The following is a 13,856-nucleotide window of genomic DNA, read 5'->3' on the forward strand; positions in this document are numbered from 1 at the left end:
GTTTCACCGATTACTAGGAACTTTCCTACAAATTCCTGCATGGCCCATTATTCCTTAGTGATTAAAAATATATATATTCTAATGCTTCTCACCATGTCTTTATTTGTGTCATCAATTGAATTGTGCCCTCTTTGAAATTCATTTGCTGAAACCTTAAATTCAATGGATCTATATTGGAATTTTAATGATACAATTAAGGTTAAATGTGGTCAGAAGTGTGAGAACCAAATGCAATAGACATGCTGTCTTTATAAGAAGAGGAAGAAACACCAGAGAACTCTCACTTTTCACGTGCACGCAGAGAAGAGGTCATGTGGAGACGCGGTGTGTTAGAAGGTGCCTCAGTGTATGCCAGGACGAAGTCGCACCAAGAACCAACCCTGCCAGGACCTTGATCTTCAACATTCAGACTTCAGAACTGTAAGAAAATCAATATTTGTTGTTTAAGCCACCCACTCCGTGTTGTCTTCTTAGGAAGACCCAGACAAATACCACAGAACTCATAACTCTGTTAGCGCTGTCCCCTGGATGGAGAATCAGCCCACTGAGGCTGGGCACATCTCTCAGATTTCTACATAAAGTAGGCAAAAAATAGTAGCTGTGATATAAACACTTGTCATGTCCCTGTTGATCAATTTCTGGGCAGTGTTTTAATGAAGTCCTTGGGGCTTTGTCACAAAAGTCGTCTTTTATATTTTATTAGGACCTAACTAATGGACAATGGGTACCAGCTGGATGGAGACTGACCACTGACCATCTTCTGCTGTCTCCTTAGTATGCCACAGAAAACCACACCAACATTACTCAATGTCTTCAAGTTTCTAAATTTGCACTGAATCTGTTGCTAAATGAGGAGCTACATGAGGTCTGAGTTTTGTTCCCTTCTTCCCAGTCTTCCTCAATTACCAAGGGCAGAAGAGACTTTCAATGAAATTTGGCTGTCAATGCCCCCAACACCACATCACTTTTTAAGGTCCAGGAGCTTTTTTAGGGGGATAGTGAAATACACTTTTAAATGGAAAGCCCTAAAGCGCATACAACAGCTGAAGGAATGGCCACTGTGCACCTGAAGGCGGATGAGGCAGATGGTAGGGTACCTTCCTCCAAGATGGTCCTGGGTGTGTGATGGTTGGATGCCTCATGCATATGGAAATAAGGACTGAACTGAAGTGGAAACAAGGGCCATGTCCCACAGGAAAACAAGAAAAAAAAACAGATGGGCATCCGTGAAGACAGTTAATTAAATTTCTTGGGCATAAGATGAAATTTTTTTCCAAAGTTTTCAGTGTTCTTAGCTAAATATGAATCTTTTCAATGAACTGAGAATTAAAAGGAGAATGGAGTTAGAAGTTGAGAGAGAAAAAATGTCCTGAGAGAGCAGAAAGAAAATTCACACAAAACTGTCATATGGCAGAGGCCAGAATGGAGCTGATGCAACTATGTCATTATTCTGCAGACCTAGTTGAGACTAGGTTAGTTGTCTGGAAACACTGTGATATTCCACAAAGCCTGTGCGTGGTAGGGTATTCCCTGTAGGTTTGTGTAAGTTCACCCTATGATGGTTGCACAATGATGACATTGACTAGAAACACATTTCTCAGAAGTAATCTCTTTCACTAAACCATACATCGTGGAATATAATTCCTCTCCATTCTAAACTGAAAACCTACTGCTGAGAAATCTGCTAAATCTGCTCTTTTTTCTTCTGTTTTCAAAAACATTTCCTTTTAACAATGTGGTTTCAAACATCTCTGATTTTTCTCATTTGGTTTACCTTATTTAAAACTTCCAGAGCTTCTTGGATGTAGATGAATATTGGCTTTTCCAGATTTAGAAAGTTTCTATGCTATTACTTCTTTGAATATTCTTTCCACCTCTCTCTCTCTCTCTCTCTCTCTCACACACACACACACACACACACACACACACACATCCTGTTCCTTCACTACCCTTTTTGTCTTATCTTTGCATAACTCCTCAATGCATAATTTAGTTTTCAGTGTGCTTCCTGACTCATAAGTCTTTAACTCTTTTTTATTTCTTTCCTTTAAATTTTTCTTCTCTGTCTCTATTATTTCAAATGACCTTTCTTTGAGTTTACTGTTCTTTCTATTACTTGATCTAGTCTGGTCTAAAATCTTCTATTAAAATTTTTGGCTGACTTATTGTATTCTTCAGCATCGATATTTTTGTTTAGTCATCTTCTAAATGTTTTATCTCTATTAAAATCCTCACACTCTTCTTGCATGCTGCCACTAGCTCATTGAATGTGTTTCTAACATTTACTTTAAATTTTCTGCCAGGTAATCCATATGCTTCCTTTTCACTGATGTTAGTTTCTGGATATTTATGTTGTTCTTCTGTTTGGACCATGTTCCCCTCCTCCTTCATTTTCCTTGACTGTCTTTGTTGCTTTCTGTTCGTTACAACAAACGCCATCATACACTCTTTCAAGACGAGGCTCATAGAGATCACCCTCACCAATCAGCCCAGAGACAGTAATTTTGGGTCTCTGAAACCTTCATAGTATTTAGACTTCTGACTGTTCTTAGTGGCCCCAGGTTTTAGAGGATGATAGACTGTGCCAGGACTCACAGGTAGGGGAGGTGGAAATTAGTTACTCAGGCAGCCCCTTGAAAAGTTGGACCACTGGACACAGTTTTATTTTTGAATTATAATTCATCAAAATAATAGTTCAAGCTTCTCTCAACCAATCATTAAACGTTGAAATTTTATAATTTCTTACTTGGATCTGGGGTTTATTCTTTGAATATTTAGCTAAAATCACAAACTAATTTCAAGCTGCCTATTTGGCAAAACGCTCTGCTGCAGAATTTCCATTTTCTGTGTTACCTCTTTTTGCATTAAATCTAAGTCTGTATTAGTCATGTATCTAGAATGCAGAAAAATGTCTTATAGTTCTTAATTTATTTAATTTGATGTGGTTTCCAGAAGATGTGAAAAACTCCTTTATTTATAAAATACCTGATTCCCCATTGGTCAATCGTTTCCTCTTTAATTTGCCTCTGTTCTCACATGATCTGTAATAAGCAAGGAGAAACGAAGACACGCCATCGAGAGTTTGCTTAGATCTCCCCTCAGCTGAATTTCTAAGTGTCAACTACTAATTCTTATTTCATCCATTCTAACATAATTAAGATAAATTCTATAGCAAGGTGCACATACTTTCCCGTTCTAATACGATGTTCATGACAGAAACAAAGCAGGTGTCTTCTCTGCAATGTGGTCACCTGAGGTCTGAGATGAGGGGTCACACAGGTATTTTCATAATATTTAAGGGTTTGGACAACAATCGTGATAACAATGCTGAACAACACTGGGTCCTAACTGAAAGGTTAGAGATAAAGTTACTGCTGCTATTTTATATTAATACTTTATTAGAATGAAGCTCAGAGGAAGAAGTCACATCCTTGGTTACATAGTGAGGGGGAATGGGGCTGTGCTCTGCTCTCCACACTATGCACAAGATCCCAGGCGCGGGCCCAGGTTCCACTGACACGTGGCATCTGGAGGGCAGTTCTCAGGGGATGATGTTAGGGCACCTGCTTCCTGGGGCAGGGTGCTTCCTTCTCTCAATGTGCACTTGCTCCTTCTGCAGGCTCTGAAGTGAGCACTTGTATTGCCATGACTTATACATGTTCTTTCCCCAATATGGAAAAATATTTATAAAATTTTCAATTTATTTTCTCTGATGCACACTGCATTAGCAGAAAGGAATAAATCACGTTTCTTATACTCTCATACACTCAAAGATTCCTGAAGGCAGAGTTGATGTGATGTACTCATAGGTGGATCTCTGCCCTTCAGAGGTGGCCTTGGTCTTCAAGCTTTAGCAATTCTGGGAAGCAAAGGACACCTCCATCTCCTGCTCCCTGCCCTGCAGCTCACCTGAGAACAGCTTTCTTATTGGAATATCTTGTGTTTAAGGAATAAGAGTCCCTGTTTCAGGTTTGGGGGCCTGAGTGCACCTACTGGATCCAGCCCAGGACTGGAGATACTTTCCAGAACACAACTTCACCTGAGACATGACCAGTCACACTGCTTCACTTTCACACTTTCACAATTTCTTCCTCAGAAGAAAATTAAAATTCTGAGACTTTTTCATAAGCGTTGTGCCACATCCTTTCTCTGTTTTCCTGCCTGTTCATTTATGTGAGACCAGGTGCCCCATCTATGTAATCAGGTTAGAATCCTGCCTCCAGTAACACAGGAAGAGGACCTTTGGTTGTACTTTTGGGCTTTGCTCCAAAATGTAAAGATTACAACAGTCATCACCTCATTCTTACATCAAGAGGCATCTGCACAATGTGATCTTCAAAACCTTTTAGAATCCATCAGATGAATGAAGTTCCATTTTTTTAATGACCACTCTAAAAACTCGACAGATGGGCATGTCCAGAATGGCAGTTGACACGTGCTTAACTGGAACCGAAGCTGCAGAAGCCACAGGCTGTTGAAGGCACTTACATAGTAAGCACTATAGAGGCCTGCGAGACAGACGTGGACTAGGGTGAAATGACAGTTCCAGAGGGCCACACAATCCTCAGCCTTCCGGAATTTTCCTCCAGAAATCTCCAGAATCTAAAAAATACAATCCAAACACATCTCCTATGGGTCAGAATTGGGGAAGTTTAATTACTGAAACACACACCAGGAGCCTTCTCCAAAAGAACCTACAGGGAAGAACTTTTTCAGATCCTTGTGCTCTGTGAGGGGAAGACAAATCTGCCCATTCCAGATCCCTCCCCCATTCCTCCATGATTATACGAATGAGTAATGTTAGCCAATAGGGTAAGATGTAAGCAAATAGTCCAGGAAAAATGAAACCACAAAAGGAGTAAAGAAGAAAATTCAGCTTTTCCCCTGGAGACGCCAGGTCAAGGTCACAGCCCAGAAGAGGAAGCCGATCGCGCCTCTAGGTTCCCACTGTAAGAACAGACAGTGCTGACCTGCACTGCACAATCCAATCTAATCAGGATGATGGCTCTGGATTAAAGATGAGAGTGTGGCCATGCACAGACTCAGAGGAGAACATACAGAAACTTAGAAAAAAATGACAGAGAGTTAGACAAGGACAGTAGAGCAATATGAAGCCTCTGACTTCAAGATTTTTAAAAACAAGATCTTGGAAACTCCCTCATTCACCTCAGCTTCTTTTATCATGAAGGCTTTGCAAGGTTCTTAGCTGAGACAAAGAAAATAACCGGCATGCACTTCCCAAGTCTTCACTTGGATCCTGTTTGCTTTAGATCTCTAGGAGAAGAAAGTCAGATACTGGGCCTAGTGTCAGTGTAGGAGGTACTTTCTACAGGTGAGGCACTAGGAAGAAGGGAAAACGGATGTTATTGGAATATTGGATATGAAGCATGCTCTCATCTGAATGCATCTGCACCTGCTGGAAATCTCAGCAGCAACATTCAGCTGCAGGGAACAAGGCACACCCAAATCTCCTGTGAGGTTTTGGATTCATTTTCCACTGATTCAGTACATCTGGAGCTTAGAGAAAGGGCTCCCTCCTGTGTCATAGAATCTTTGCTTTGGGTCTCCCTGTAGAGTTCATTAGGTTTAGTAAGGCTAATCAAGAGATGTTTCAAGAGACGGTGTCAGCAGCATATGGTGTCACTGAAGGAGTATTCTAAGCCAGGACAAAGCCATTTCATGTTAGGCTAGGGAAGCGAAGGGAAAATGCTTTGTGAGCCCCACGGGAACTTCCTCGCAAGGCAAGGGCTGGGCTGGAGGGGACACTCAGGAGCCACCCAGCCTAGGTTCCAGCCCCGGAGCAGGTGCACAGGAGGCTGGGGACAAGGTTTCCTCTCAGCGCCTGTATCTTCCTTTGTCAACAACAACAACAACAACAACAACAACAACAACAACAACAAAACAACTAAGTGTTCAAGAAGTAGTGGATATGTCTTTAAATGTCCTGTTACATCAGAAGCATTCATATACCATAAGGCAACAAGAACTATTTTTCAAAGTGGGTTTCTAGGACTGTAAATATCTTAATACTGAGGATATAACAGATAGGAATGGTTTTACTAATTGAAAGGTTACAGAATTGTGAGAGTTTCTATATTCCTATGAATAAACAATTCAGACTTTAGTGTTAAGTAATGTTGCCTACATTGTGTGAGTGACAGGGCAGTGATGGATCTGAGAGTGTGGCAGGGGCACAGACCTAGTAAGTCAGAAATCAATAGGGAAAGATGAGGATCTATGGATATGAAATGAAAGGATGTAAACAGTTCATGAAATTCTATTAAATGGAGTAGGAAATAAAACCCAAACTTATCCAAAACACAAATTCCTTTATGATTATTTTGGGAGCAGTGAGTTCATCAGGAACCCCAAAGTTCTCTTACATCTTCTGATTCCTACTGTCCATGAGATTTGAAAATTAGCTCTAACTGTGCATCACAGGGCAAATCTGTAAACCAAGAGTGTTTCTATTGAAGATCATGGAGGATCAGGAAGCCAGGCAGGTGCTGGAGACACTGTCTCAGGAGCACACAGATGATCTCAGGGGGACCTGCTGGACACTCACGTGGGACATCAGCTGTCACTTTCTCAGAGTCACCAGTGAGCTGTGCTGGTGCCTGATGGGACTAGGATGAGGTCACGGCACCTTCTCAGTATCATGGAGAGTGATGGTTCCAGAAATCATCCAGGCGGTCTCTACGCTAATCAAATACGGGTTCACAGTGAGGAGCATGTCCTCTGGGTGCTTGGTCTTCAGTGAAAGGACGTCTGGACATCGAAAGTTTGTAAATGGAGCAGAGTCTGCATTTCCTCAAGGAGGACTAGGGCTTGGACCATCAGCATCCCACTCTTGTAAGGCTGATGTGTCATTTACCTTCCCTTCCTTATCCTGAATCAGGGTCTTGAGCTATGAAATGCTCTGACTCATGAATATGCAAATAACCTGAGATTCACTGAGGTAAACATGGATATGTCTCAGCCCTGAGAGCATCACCCAGAAGCCACATCCCTCAGCTAGAGAAGCCCCAGGCAGCGCAGCTCCTCACCATGGACTGGATTTGGAGGATCCTCTTCCTTGTTGCCTCAGCGACAGCTAAGAGGCTGCCAAGTCCCAGTGATGAGGACGGGGTTGAGTGCAGTCAGGGGGGCTCTCATCCACTCCTGTGTTGTCTCCACAGGTGCCCAGTCCCAGGTCCAGGTGGGGCAGTCAGGGGCTGAGGTGGAGAAGCCTGGGGCCTCAGTAAAGGTCTCCTGCAAGGCTTCTGGATACACCTTCACCAGCTACTTTATGCAGTGGGTGCGACAGGCCCCTGGACAAGGACTTGAGTGATGGGATGGGTCTACCTTGGAAATGGTAACACAAACTATGTGCAGAAGTTCCAGGGCAGAGTCACCATCACCAGGGACGTGTCCATGAGCACAGCCTACATGGAGCTGAGCAGCCTGAGATTTGAGGACATGGCTGTGTATTACTGTGCGAGACACACAGTGTGAGAACCCATATCCTGAGAGTGTCAGAAACCCCAGGGAGGAGGCAGCTGTGCTGGTATGGAGGAGATGACAAAGATTATTAGATTGAAGACTTTCTTAGAAAATGGCATTAAGTCATTAAAGAAAAGGAAAAATATAAATGTGTAGTTGAAAAATTTTAATTATTTGAGAGATTGTTCATACAGCATTTATTCTGTAAGAGAATTTCAGGGATTCGAGAATGAATCAAATTAACAAATCTGATAAAGAACTTCCTCTGAACAAATCTTTGTAAACATGAATTTCTGAATCAGTGTTGTAAATATTCTAGGACAAAAACACAAGTTCGCATTTTAAGTTTACTTTTATCTCTATTTAAAAAATGCCAAAAAATCTCATTTTGTGCATGTAGCATTTTGAATTCCAACCATCAATGCATGATAGTCCTTGATTTCCCACATTCGTATTGCCATTTATCATTATGAGAATTGTGTGTTTTCACCATGCTAATAGGCAAGTAATGGTATCTAATTTTTATTTAAATGCACATGTTCCTAATAAATATATTTTTGGTAAGATGCCTCTCCTGATAGTTGGTTAATTTTTAATTGCATTTCTTTTGATGAGTTGTAAGTTTACTTGCATACTGGCTATAAAAGTGATTTAACGAATTAAAAGAATTCATTTAACAAATATGTGACTTGGAATTATTTTATCAAAGTCTGTGGCTATCTTTTACTCCCTTATCAGTGGTCATTGCAGAAGAATGTGTGTGTGTGTGTGTTTGCACACATTTAGATTAAAAAAATTAAAAATTTATTCATCCATAGATAATGTCTTTGGCATTATATCTGAAATCTCATTATAAGATACACTAATAGTGATTATTTTTTTCCATGTCTCTAATCTCAGGACACAATCAACTCATGAGTGTTTAAGCTTCACCTACTTGATCGGAGGACTCTCCACCTGAGATATTTGGAATGCTTCTGTAAGGAGATGTGTTCTTCTTGCCATTACTTCTCTATTTAGTCATCTATTAATATCCGTATTGGTGTATGAATGTCTATTTCATTCTCTGAAGAAGATCCACACTACAGTATTCATTTTATTGTTCAAACTATCACAGCTTTATTAGGTGCTGGGAGCTCATTTATTCTGGATCCTGCATCCTTACAGCACACCTCATCCTTTTGTTTTTGAACAATTCCCCGTGTCCTGGCATTACAATACATTCAAAGCACGTTTTCTATATTACCTTTTTTCGGACATAGAATCAGCCATTTTTCTGAAGACTGCTTGTTTCTGATATTAAAGAATAGTATTAAAATAAAAAATTGTGATACTGGGTGTGTGTGTTGTTAATGTGGTATAGGTACACCTAGGACCTTTCAACCAACTGACCTAGTAAATGGGCATGTTTATATGAACCCATATTTGTGGACACATTGAAACTTTTATGCGTCTAATCTTCTGTAACTTTATTGCATTGAAAATGAGAAGACACTGGTGTCTCCACCCAACTATGTTACCGCATGGACCTTGCTAGCCCTCCTTTATTGACTGTCCATAACCACCCACTGCAAAGTGAGGATCCCCATCCCACCATATGCCATTTGATTATTTAGCTGCACAATTTCAGGACACATGCACAGCAGTATCAGAAATGTAAAGCTGTACCCTTGTGGGAAACATGTTTATCTACTAGAATAGAGTGTTTATGTGCAATTTCTTTACACTTTAAACTCATAGAATTTCCTCATTTTCAACGTTCTTTAGGTCAGCAACTTCATTTCCCACGTTCTTCAGGGAAGTTATTTCAATGACACTGTATAATCTGATTTATTTGAAATTCTGTAAGAGCCAAAACCTTGTATAAAATTATCTAATAACTTTTTTGGTGAGTGTAGGGATGTCATGAGATGCATGCAACAGAGATTGAAGTAATTTTCCACATTTGCATATACCATGTTTCCATTCATTAAAGACATTTTATTTAAAAAATCAATTATCTACTTGACCCAGGTTTTTTCTTCCCAGCAAGAAAATAACCCACAGTATTATTTTCTTTCATTGGTTGAGAAAGATTTTCCCAAACTTCAGCTCAGTTCAGGCATGCACTGTCCCTGAATGGGCATTTACTCTCAGATTTGTACACACACCTGTCAACATGTGGGCTCTTCTGTCAGACAAACATACCTTTACTCATGTGGATTCTTCCCTCAGACAAGCACACATGTCCCCACGTGGACTCTTTCCTCAGACCACCACATAGGTCCTTACATTTACTCTTTCCTCAGAAAAGAGACATTTCCTCATGTGGACTCTTGTCTCAGACAAACAAACATGTCTCCATGAGAACTCTTCACTCGGATAAGTACACACATTTCCACATTGACTGTTTCCTGACACAAGCACATATATCCAATGTTGAACTGTCTTGTGGAAAAGATGATGGCAATTATAAACCCCAGCCCTGAGAAGGTGTAGATCTGCATTTTTTTCGTTGTAACTTAACTTTGCCTCATTGTCAGGAACAGTGGTTTGCAGCTCTAAATGCACTGATTACAGACAGATGTCCATTTTCTTTGGAAATGCGTATATTGTGTTCTTACTGGACATATTTGTCGAAATTGTTTGCTACTATGAACATACCTGAACAGTGTCCACATTAGAGAAGAAGAAAGAGTAATAGGCAGATTAACCCTGTGCATCCAGACCCAGGAATCCTTTGTCTTTGCCCTCCCTGAAATGGAGACACAGAGGATGGATGAGCAATGCTGAGCGGTGCACCCATGACCACAAGAAGAAATACATGGAAATGTGTCCCCTCCCCTCCTTGTGAAAGGCAGCTCATCCTCTGTTCCTTCAGGCCCTGGTGAGGAGCCACCCCATGTCTGTGTCCTTCCTCAGTGTCTGCACCGTGGGGTCTGCACTGATCTGGGCTTCCCTCCTCATCACCCTCAGTATCAGGGGCCCTTGTGAATCAGGTCCAGCTGCGGCTGCTCCACATGGGGCTGTTCTCAGTCTGTTCCATCTGTGTTTGCAGAAGACCTATGTGAAGTTCACTGGTGGAGTCTGAGGTGGAAAAATTGTACAGCCCAGCGGTTCACTGAGCCTCTCCTGCACAGCCTCTGGATTCACCTTCACTGATTGCAGCATAATCGTGGTTCATCAGCCTCCAGGACTGGGGCTGTTGTGAGCAGCAACAGGGAGAAATTCAAGAGGAAGTTCCCAGTGGTGCCCTCCATGATGACAAAGGAGCTTCTCTGTCCCCGGGGTGCCCTTACGTGCGTGGTCTCACTGACATCTTTACTTCCTTACTCACGTTTGTTCTGTAAATCACAATGAATGGGGCATTCTTCGTCTATTATGTATTTGTTAAGTCTTGTTTGGCATCTTTTTACAAAACTGGTCACTTTATCTTATGTAATATCCCTGTTAAGTCCTGAAAGTCCTTTTTGATGTCTACTTTGTCTGAAATTTACACAGCTACTATAACTTTCTTTTGGTTCATATTTTCATCATCCATCATTTATCATCTTTATCTTTTCTATTTGTGGATATGTACAATAACTTCCTTGTATGTAGCTAATAGCTGGGCTGTGCTTTTTTAAATCAACTACAATAAATTCTCTTTTAAAGTTAATATTATTTTCTGTTATTGTGTGTTTAAATTAGCATTTCATAACTATGTTTATTTCTCTATTAAAATATTATCTAATTCAAGTTTTATAAATATTATATTGGCTGCCATAAGGTTTACAATAAGAATTGTATGGAATTAGATTCTAATGCAGATACTGTGATGGCCTTGATCCGAAGTACAGAGATAGTGTAACTGTGTACTTTGAATTCCTCCTTCTCACCACTCCTTGTTGTTTATTCTCAGTTTGCACTTACATATACAATATAATATTATTTTTATCACTTTATATAGTTATATGTTATAGCAATTACAAAGATAATAACTGCACTTCATCTTGATTTTCTCTTTTTATACAATCTTAATTTCTTTGTATAGATCTATGTTTTCAGTGCATAGCACATGGCTACTCAAAGAGAAACTTTGCTAATGTGCCCTGAAACATGAATCTGCTGACAAATTGTCTCAGGATTTTTTTTAATGACATAATTTTATTTGCTTTCACATTTTTATAAAAATGAAATGCATGTATAATTTCAGTTTACATTTCGCTTGTTATTTATTTTCTTACATTTATTTTTTCCTTCCAGGAGATGATCACATATTACATTCTGCTAGGCCTTTATTAGCCACGTTTCTGTGAGTCTACTCAGGGTTGGATTTCAAGTGTATGGTTGCAACAGCTATCACAGTTGAAGTCAGCTTCTCCTGTTCACAAAAGCTTCAGGTTCCTCCAGCAATACCTGCTTTTGTGTCCCTGTTTGGCTTTGGGTTTTCACATTTCATTCCCCCCAGAGAGCCTCTTTCAGCTGTGGCAGGTGCATCCTGCTGACACTTTTACTTGGTGATTGTTTGTGTGGTGAAGGGGCTTGGACACAGGGGCACATTCTCCAACCTTCTGATTAAGACTCCTTCTTAGCTATGGGTGGTGGGACAGGCTCTGAAGCATGGCCTTACAAGCGTTCCTGTTCCTTCCCTTTCCCAGTGTCAGAGTGTCTCTTCCCAGCCACAGTGGATTTTCATCAGTGTCCTCAGCTTCTGACCCACTGTCCTTACACGACAGATTCAGGATTTCATTCCTCAGGAAAGAGATGGGAGGTGTTTCTGGGTAGAGTTTCCGTGGTGTCCTCTGTTTCCTTGTGTTCTAGTTGATTCTACCAGTGCCTGAAGGACACAAGATTTAATAAATGTCTCCCACATATAGTGAAAGGGGATTCAGCATTGAACGGAGCTGCTGTTCTTCCTCCCCAGTCCACACCACAGGACAGTAGGTGGGTGAGTTGTCTGGGGATTTCCCCAATTCTGTAGGAAAAGCCTGCAAGTGCCGGGAGTTTCACACTCACACACCATTAGCACACACGTCCTCAACAACTCATGAAACATTTCCAGGTTAGCTTTTTCCTTCTTCAATATAATGCTGTGAGTGGCACCTGCCCCAGTTACTCTAATAAGTGGACCCTAGTTCTCTCTGCAGGCCCCTATTTTCTCAGAATATAGGGATTTTTTTTCTCTGTGACATCAACTCAGATATGTTGAAGGGTTTATTTTTTGTAGTTATTCATGGTTTTTGTTAACGAGGTCAGAATAAGATTAATTTCTCAATTTTTACATTATAATGCTTAGTATCTAATTTCTAAATAAAATTCAGAAACTGAGACAACATATCAAATATCCATTATTTGGTGCATTGTCAAACAATTTGAGAAATATTAATGTACCAGAATACGATGAACCATTGAAATCAAGGCATGCCTCATTCACATAAGAACATGAGGATATTATAAAATAATTGTGGTGAATGAAGGAAGCTGAAGAAGTCACAGTAAATCTCATGTGATTTTATTTGTATGAATTGTAGAAGATGCAACTATTGTAAATTAACATGAAGAAGATCTGAATTTTCTGAGAAAAGGGTGGTAAGAGTAACAAGGTGGTGAAATGAAATTACACAGAAGTGAGAGAAAAAAATAGAGTTTAATTTAATTGCTAACAGCATGATTGAAGTGCTGATTCAATGACTGCAGACATATATCAACATTTCCCAAATGCTGCACTATCAATTTGTTTCCATTATTAATTGATTTTATTAAAGCAGTAACAAAAATGAATATATTGACTGAGAAAAACCAAGAAAGAGATAAATATTGATACTTGAATAATCACGGACTCCTGACAATACACACATGTGAACACTGATTGTATATTTCAGGTAAACACTAGAAACGGCAAAATTCCATAAAGTTGTCATGACAGGTGGGACATCCTGAAAACCCCTCTAGGCGTGTCCCACACCACCCTGGCGCTGTCTCAGGGGAGCCGACTCCTCCAGTGTTTAGCGTCACAGGCACGGATAATAGGGCTAACTCTGTCCAGATGTGTGATATTGGACACACTGCACAGCTGCTCTGTTCTGCATGTAATTATCTTCTCTAAAAATGTGACATTCACACTTGTGTTAAGTATATTCTACAAGTATGTAAAAATTAAATAAGACGATGAATACTAAATGATTATCAAGACACAATCACATAATCTGAAGTTATATTTCCTGAGAGACAGAACTGACTCCAGTGTTTTCCGGGACCCTCTCATCTGCTCTGAGCACCACCCTCTCCTCAGCCGTCCCACCCCAGAGCTTGCTATATAGTCGGGGACATGCAAATAGGTCCCTCCCTCTTCTGATGAAAAGCAGCCCAGCCCTGACCCTGCAGCTCTGGGAGAGGAGCCCAGCCCCAGAATT

At 40.5% G+C, this 13,856-nt stretch overlaps 1 protein-coding gene across 1 annotated transcript in view; it reads left to right on the forward strand.

The window, feature by feature from the left end:
* LOC105532934 overlaps window positions 1-13,856 on the forward strand; it is a 32,738-nt gene that overhangs the window by 757 nt on the left and 18,125 nt on the right. The window lies entirely within an intron of this gene.

Source organism: Mandrillus leucophaeus, unplaced genomic scaffold (genome assembly GCF_000951045.1).
Source record: "Mandrillus leucophaeus isolate KB7577 unplaced genomic scaffold, Mleu.le_1.0 Scaffold997, whole genome shotgun sequence".
Lineage (NCBI taxonomy): Eukaryota > Metazoa > Chordata > Mammalia > Primates > Cercopithecidae > Mandrillus > Mandrillus leucophaeus.